The sequence below is a fragment of the Vombatus ursinus genome, unplaced genomic scaffold, assembly GCF_900497805.2.
Source record: "Vombatus ursinus unplaced genomic scaffold, bare-nosed wombat genome assembly UNPS02014778.1, whole genome shotgun sequence".
Classification (NCBI taxonomy): domain Eukaryota; kingdom Metazoa; phylum Chordata; class Mammalia; order Diprotodontia; family Vombatidae; genus Vombatus; species Vombatus ursinus.
The window spans coordinates 12,783,245-12,790,462 of record NW_020954556.1 but is presented as its reverse complement, the minus strand read 5'-3'; positions in this window follow the sequence as shown (position 1 = coordinate 12,790,462).

Genomic DNA, 7,218 nt, shown 5'->3' with positions numbered 1-7,218 from the left:
GCAGATGATATGATAATATACTTACAGAATCCTAGAGAATCAACTAAAAACCTACTTGAAACAATTAATAACTTTGGCAAAGTTGTAGGATATAAAATAAACCCACATAAATCATCAGCATTTCTATATATAACCAACCAGCAGCAAGAGATGGAGAAATTACATTTAATATAACTGTAGACAATGTAAAATATTTGGGAGTCTACCTGCCAAGACAAACCCAGGAAATATATGAACATAATTACAAAACACTTTTCACACAAAGTCAGAGCTAAACAATTTGAAAAATATCAATTGCACATGGGTAGGTCGAGCTAATATAATAAAAATGACAATTCCACCTAAATTAATTTACTTATTCAGTGTCATACCAATCAAGCTACCAAAAATTATTTTATAGAGTTAAAAAAAATAATAACAAAATTCATCTGGAAGAACAAAAGGTCAAGAATATCCAGGAATTAATGAAAAAAAAATGTAAAGGAAGGAGGCCTACCATACCTCAAAACTATAACTCTAAAACTATTTTATAAAGTGGCAATCATCAAAACTATTTGGTACTAAGAAATAAAACAGTGGATCAGTGGAATAGGGTAGGTACACAAGACACCGTAGTCAATGACTATAGTAGATTGCTTTGAGTTTGATAAACTCAAAGACTCCAACATCTGGGGTAAGAACTCACTATTTGACAAAAGCTACTGGTAAAATTAGAAAATCATGTGGCAGAAACTAGGCATAAACCAACATCTTACTCTCTATACCAAGATAAGGTCAAAATGGGTACATGATTTAGACATAAAAGGTGATGCCATAAATGAATTAAAGAAACAAGGAATAGTTTCCTTGTCAGATCTCTGAAGAAGGGAAGAATTTATGATTAAACAAGAGAGAACATTATGAAATGGAAAATCGATAATTTTGATTACATTAAATTAAAAAGTTTTTGCACAAACAAAACCAATGCAACCAAGATTGGAAGGAAAACAATAAGAAGGGAAACAATTTTTACAGCCAATGTTTCTGATAAAGGTCTCATTTCTCAAATATATAGAGAACTGAGTCACATTTATAAGAACACAGGTCATTCCCCAATTGATAAATGTTCAAAGGATATGAACTGGCAGTTTTCAGATGAAGAAAGTAAAGCTATCATAGTCATATGAAAAAATGCTTTAAGTCACTATTGATTAGAGAAATGCAAATTAAAATAACTGAGTTATCACCTCATATCTATCAGGTTGGTTAATATGGCAGAAAAAGGAAAATGATAAATGTTGGAGAAGATGTGGGAAAACTGGGACGCTAATGCATTGTTGCTGGAGTTGTGAACTGATCTAAATATTCTGGAGATCAATTTGGAACCATGCCCAAAGGGCAATCATTGCATACCCTTTGATCCAGCAATACCACTACTAGGTCTGTATCCCAAAAATATCATTAAAAAAAAGGAGAAGGGCCTACATGTGCAAAAATATTTGTAGCAGTTCTTTATGTGATAGCAAAGAATTAGAAATTGAGGAGATACCCATCAATTGGGGAATGGCTGAACAAGTTGTGGTATAGGAATATAAAGGAATACTATTGTACTATAAGAAATGGTGAGCAGGCAGATTTCAGAAAAAACCTGGAAAGATTCACATGAACTGATGCTGAATGAAGTAAGCAGAACATTTTACACAATAAGAGCATTTTGTCAAAACGCACAATAAGAGCTACATTGTGTGATGATCAACTACGACAGACTTGGCTCTTCTCAGCAATATAATGATCTAAGACAACTGAGAAAGATTCATGATGGAAAATGCTATCCACATCCAGAGAAAGAATTATGGAGTCTGAATGGAGATTGAAGCATACTGTTTGCTTTGCTTTTGTTTTTTTCTTACTCTTGGTTTTTCCCTTTTGTTTTGATTCTTCTTTCACAACATAACTAATATGGAAATGTGTTTAACATGATTGTACCCATATAACATACATCATCAGATTGCTTGCTATTTTGGTGAGATGGGTGGGAAGGGAGGGAGGGAGAAAAAATTGGAACTCAAAATCTTACAAAAGTGAATGTTGAAAGCTATCTTTACATGTAATGGGAAAAAATAAAATACTATTAGGTGAAAAAAATCATTTCTCTCACATAAAAACAATCCACCTATTACATAGAAAGCATTGTGCTAGGCTAGGAATATATAGACAGAAATAAAAGGCACCTTTTAAGGCCACCCTGCCCTCAAAGAACTTACATTCTCCTGGGATGTACTATTTGCTCTAAATTTGAAGGGAAAATTGCTTAATCAAACATAAATGCCTACACATTTAGAAATCCTCATTAATGAAGATGAAAAAGCAGCATGCAACTAAAGGTTAATAACATGAGGCTCTCTGCTTTTGAGGCTTTTCATCATTTTCCACTTCCATCTCTCCAAGCACTGAGGTTTACAGATGCAATTAAAATGATAATTATTCTCAACCTACATCTTCTAATAAGGGCTTAGTGGATGTATTAAGTCTGATTGTAACATATGTGATGCATAGATGGCTGTCTCCACCCATGGAAAATTCATGCCCAGGTGGATCAGTGATGTGTCATAGTCAGGATACCGAGCCAACACAGGTCAGGACTTAGAGCACTAAAGAAGATTACAATGGAGCTATAAATCAGAAACGCAAGAAAAAAAAATAAAAGGAGCTACCTTTAATACAACAGACAATTCTCTGTCCTGATTAACTTAAGTGTTTCCACAACAGGCTGTTTAATAAACCAAGTACTATGGAGAGATAAAATCAGCTCAGCAAAGGAATTGGATTAATTAACAAGCATTTATTGAACATCTTTTATGTGAGAGGAAGACACTGCTCAACCATAGCAGATGCATCCTACTATTTCTAAATGTACTTCTGACTTTGAAAAACAGAAAATGGTCAAAGGAAAGGAATTGACTCTATTACCATTTATTAGAGACAAGTAACTGCTAGAAAACAGTTTCCACAACCTAGAGGCTCAAAACGCACAGAAACTGCCTCAGCTAGCAAATTAATTAAACAAGAAGAGAAACATGGTAGTCAAAGATGATATTTAGAGTACAAACGCACTTGCAAAGCATTCTAGAAGACACCAATGGAACATTAGTACTACTGTTTCATGAATCAGCAAATAGTTATAGGGAAATGAGCAATTTTTTTGTTTCCAGTAATGCATAACAAATGCATCCATGTAGGATGAAGAAACTAGAGCAAAGGTGGCCAACTCCCTTGGCTCCTGCCTGGACATTTTAATCTTGCCCCAAGTTGATTTGCATAGCAACCAGGGGAATTGTAGGCAGTATAAGAGAACTTTATTTGTTAACTCAGTTCCACTCACCTCCTTTATAGATATGATAAGTAGAGTGCTCAAGATATTTTGAAGTAACACAGGTCAATGATCAATAAATAAAAAAGAATTTATTAAATGCCTACCATGTTCTATGTTTTATTCTAGATTTTGAGATTACAAAGATCAGGATGGAATAGTCCTTCCCTGAAAGAAATTTACAGTCAATTGTTGGAGATTGTATCTATAACTATATCTGTATATGTATACATATGTGCGTATATACAAAATGATTACACAGTGAGGCGGGGCAGGGAGGATGAGGAAGACTCTTAGGGAAATCAGGAAAACTTTCATGTTGAAGTTCATGCTGTATCTAAACTTTAAAGGACCAGGGAATTTATAGTAGAAAAAAACAATTTTCTAACTTCAAAGCAGATCACATCTCTCTCAGGCAGCCGTACCCCCAAAAAAAGAAAACAGTTCAAAAGACTAGCTTAAAAAGTCTTAAGAGCATCCCTATTTAGTTGTGGCTGCCTGGAGTTTGCATCATAAAAGAACTGACAATGGTGTCTGTGTCAATCCAGTTTAAAAACAAAACAAAACAAAATCAAGCTGACCCCTCCATCTATGGGGAACAGGGCCACATGGTAAGAACAGTAGATGTTAGGAAAGAGACATAGCCGCAGCAGTCAAGATCATTAATAGGTAACATAGCCATCGAGACAAATAGCAGAGAGCAGCATAGTAAGGTGACCAAAATAGCAGAAAACCCAAGTTCAATGGAGAAATCAGTTAGTTAGATGATACCATCAGAGTACTTTGACTGCTTTGCAATGATTTCACCTGACCATTTGTGAAGATGGGATTTGGCAGAGTCATATGCTCTCTGCCTATGTGCTACTTTGCTCATGTTTCTTGGACATACATCTGCTAAGTGTGCCTTCCCATGGGAGTTCTATATTCACAATTGTTCCCTAAATATAATCCTTTCCTCCATTGGTGGTATGTTAACCTGTGATAGAGTACTGCTAGATATATGTCACTTATCTTGTCATGCTATTTAATTAACTGTGTTTTGCTTGAAATGAATGTATCCTCTATTTGACTGACAAAAGAAACACTCAGTGGAGGCAGATAAGCTATCAACCAATCAATCAATCAGCAAGCTTTTTATTTTTTATGTTCCTATTGCATACCAGGTATTGAACTAGATGTGGAGAGTGCAAAGATGAAAATGAAACAGGTACTATCCTAAAGGACTTCACATCCTGTATCATATACAAAATAGAAAATAGACAGAATAAACACATGGTAATTTTTTGGGGGGGAGGGAACTGACATTTGGATTTTTACCATGGAGATTCTAAGTTTGGGAATTTGGGGAGATGTCATGGTATTAAAAGCCACATTGTAGCAGCAAAAATTATCTAAAGCAATAGAAAAGATGAGTGAGAGGGAACTTATCCTTCTAAGAGCAGAAAAAGTATCCCTTTATAGTTTGCTGTCTATAAGGAGAGCTCTATCTTTCATTAGAAGTTTCACTGACACTTGAGTATGGTGAAAAATGTTTATAATTTTAGCTGTCGTGGAAGCTGAGGTTGGCAGATCTCTTGAACTCAGGTGTTCGGAGCTGCAAGGGTATTATACTGTTTGGTATCAGTAGAGTAGGACCCAGGGAATTGGGGGTGAGAGGCACAAAGTTGTTTAAAGAAAGGCAAACTAGTCCAGGTTAAAAAATGGAGCAGGCCTAAACTTCCAGGCCAATTAGAGTAGTATCAGGTCAGTGAATAGCACCTGTACTTCTAGCTTGGAAGAGATGAAGAGGCCAAGTATTCAAAAAAATAAAATTCTCTCTAGGCCAGACCGGTACTTTTCAATATGAAATTGAGTTTTGTACCTAGGTACCAACTCAGCAGTTGTACCTGACACCATAGCTTTTAACTGGTGGTTTAGCTCTGAAATGTTATACAACATACAAGTACAAATAAGAAAATTCCAGTAACTAGGTTCAGGTAGAAGTCACCACACTGCTGAGAGTGGAAGAGACCTTTGTTAAATTTGCTTTACATAAATCAACTCCTGCTGATTCTGGGTCTGCTCTCTCTCAGAGGAGAGTTCAGGAAAAGTTTCATGTGTGACGTATTTTGATTTGTGTTTGAAGGATCTGAGAATATAAGATCAAAGATCATTTGTAGGGAATTAGGGGATATTGGGTCCTCCCTGCTCCCCCTGCTCCCATGTTATCATAGAAATAAGGGACAGATAACCAATATAATGAGGTAATAATATGTTAATAAAGGGCCAAGTTTCATCTACATGTGGTTACCCCTTTAAAAAGTAAGAAGAAAAGTTCTCTGATTGAAAAGAAAAGGGAGCTTGCCAAAAATTGGCCAGACCCCTGGGGGTGGGGACCTGCAGCCTCCAGGCCACATGTGGCCCTCTAGGTCTCAAGGGCAGCCCTTTGACTGAATTCAAACTTCACAGAACAAAATATTGTTTGGACAAAAGAAGTTTGTATTCAATCAAAGGGCTGCCCTTGAGGACTAGAGGGCCACATGTGGCCTGGAGGCTGAAGGTTCCCCACCCCAGCTAAGCCTGCCAAGTCATGAACCAAGTTAACTGTAGGGACCTATTCAAGGCAGGGGAACATCTTTGTGAAATATAATCCTTGCACATCTGCCAATGAGGAGAAGTGGAAAGTCTTCTTCACCTCCTCATCATTAACTATAGTATCTTATTTCCTTTTTTAGTTCGCAATTATTTATTTTCTCCATATCCTACAAACCCATCCCCACTGAGGAAGAAAGAAGAAAAACAAAACCCTCAATCTGCATAGTCAAGCAACATAAATCCCCACATTGCCCTAAAATGTCTATCTCATTCTGCATCTTGAATTCATCACCTCTCTGCCAGGCAATGAAGCTCATTCCCTGTGGGAAACACAGGCACAGAGAGTCAGGAGCAAAAATTAACTTGAAGAAGTGTGACCACTTGGCAGCAGTCAGTCAGTCATTAAACATTTATTAAGCACTTCTACTATGTGCCAGGCACTGTGCTAAGTGGAGAAGAGAACCAATCATGAATTTGGAGTCCTCACTTTAGGAGAGAACTGACCGGTAATTGAGTGGAATGCCCGAGAAAAGGAGACCCTGAGTACTCCCAGTAGAAATGCTGTGCACAGAAGGAGGATACCACAAGAGAAAGGTGATGAAGTCCTCCAGTACTAAAGGCTTGAGTTACTTTGGACACATACGTCCCCTCTATGTGTGTCTCATTACCAGCATACACTGTTTGTGCCCATTCTTCCCATGCATGCTGTGTATATTCATGAGAGTGAGCCCCCCAGGTTTGTGGGAGGGGAAATATTTGTAACTACAGCCTTTACTATGCCACCTTTGCTTTGAATTAATTCTGTCTTTATGAGCTAATTGTGCTATCTGATTACTAAAGGTATAGTCACTGGCAGAGGTCCATGAGGCAGAGTAGAGTTATAAGGGAATAGACAGGGAAAATACTGAGGGTACTCTTTTGAACATTGAGGTAGCCGTTGTCTTTGAAGGCAACCCAGACTATAAATAAAAGTTAGGGGATAAGTAGCTCCCAGTGGGGGCACTGCTACAGGGTCTTAGATTTAGAGTTAGATGGAATCCCAGAGTCCATCTAGCCTAACCATCTCATTTCGCATTTGAGGTTTTATTCAACGTGTCAAACAGAGGACATTACATTTGATCTTAAAGATATTAAGGAACCACTGGAGTTTATTCAGTAGAGGAATGACATGGCCAGGTGCATATTAGGAAAATCATCTTGGCAACTATGTGGAAGATGGATTGGAATGAGAAGAGACTTGAGTTGTGGTAACCAATAAGAAAATTATCACAATAGTCTAGACAAGATGTGAGGAG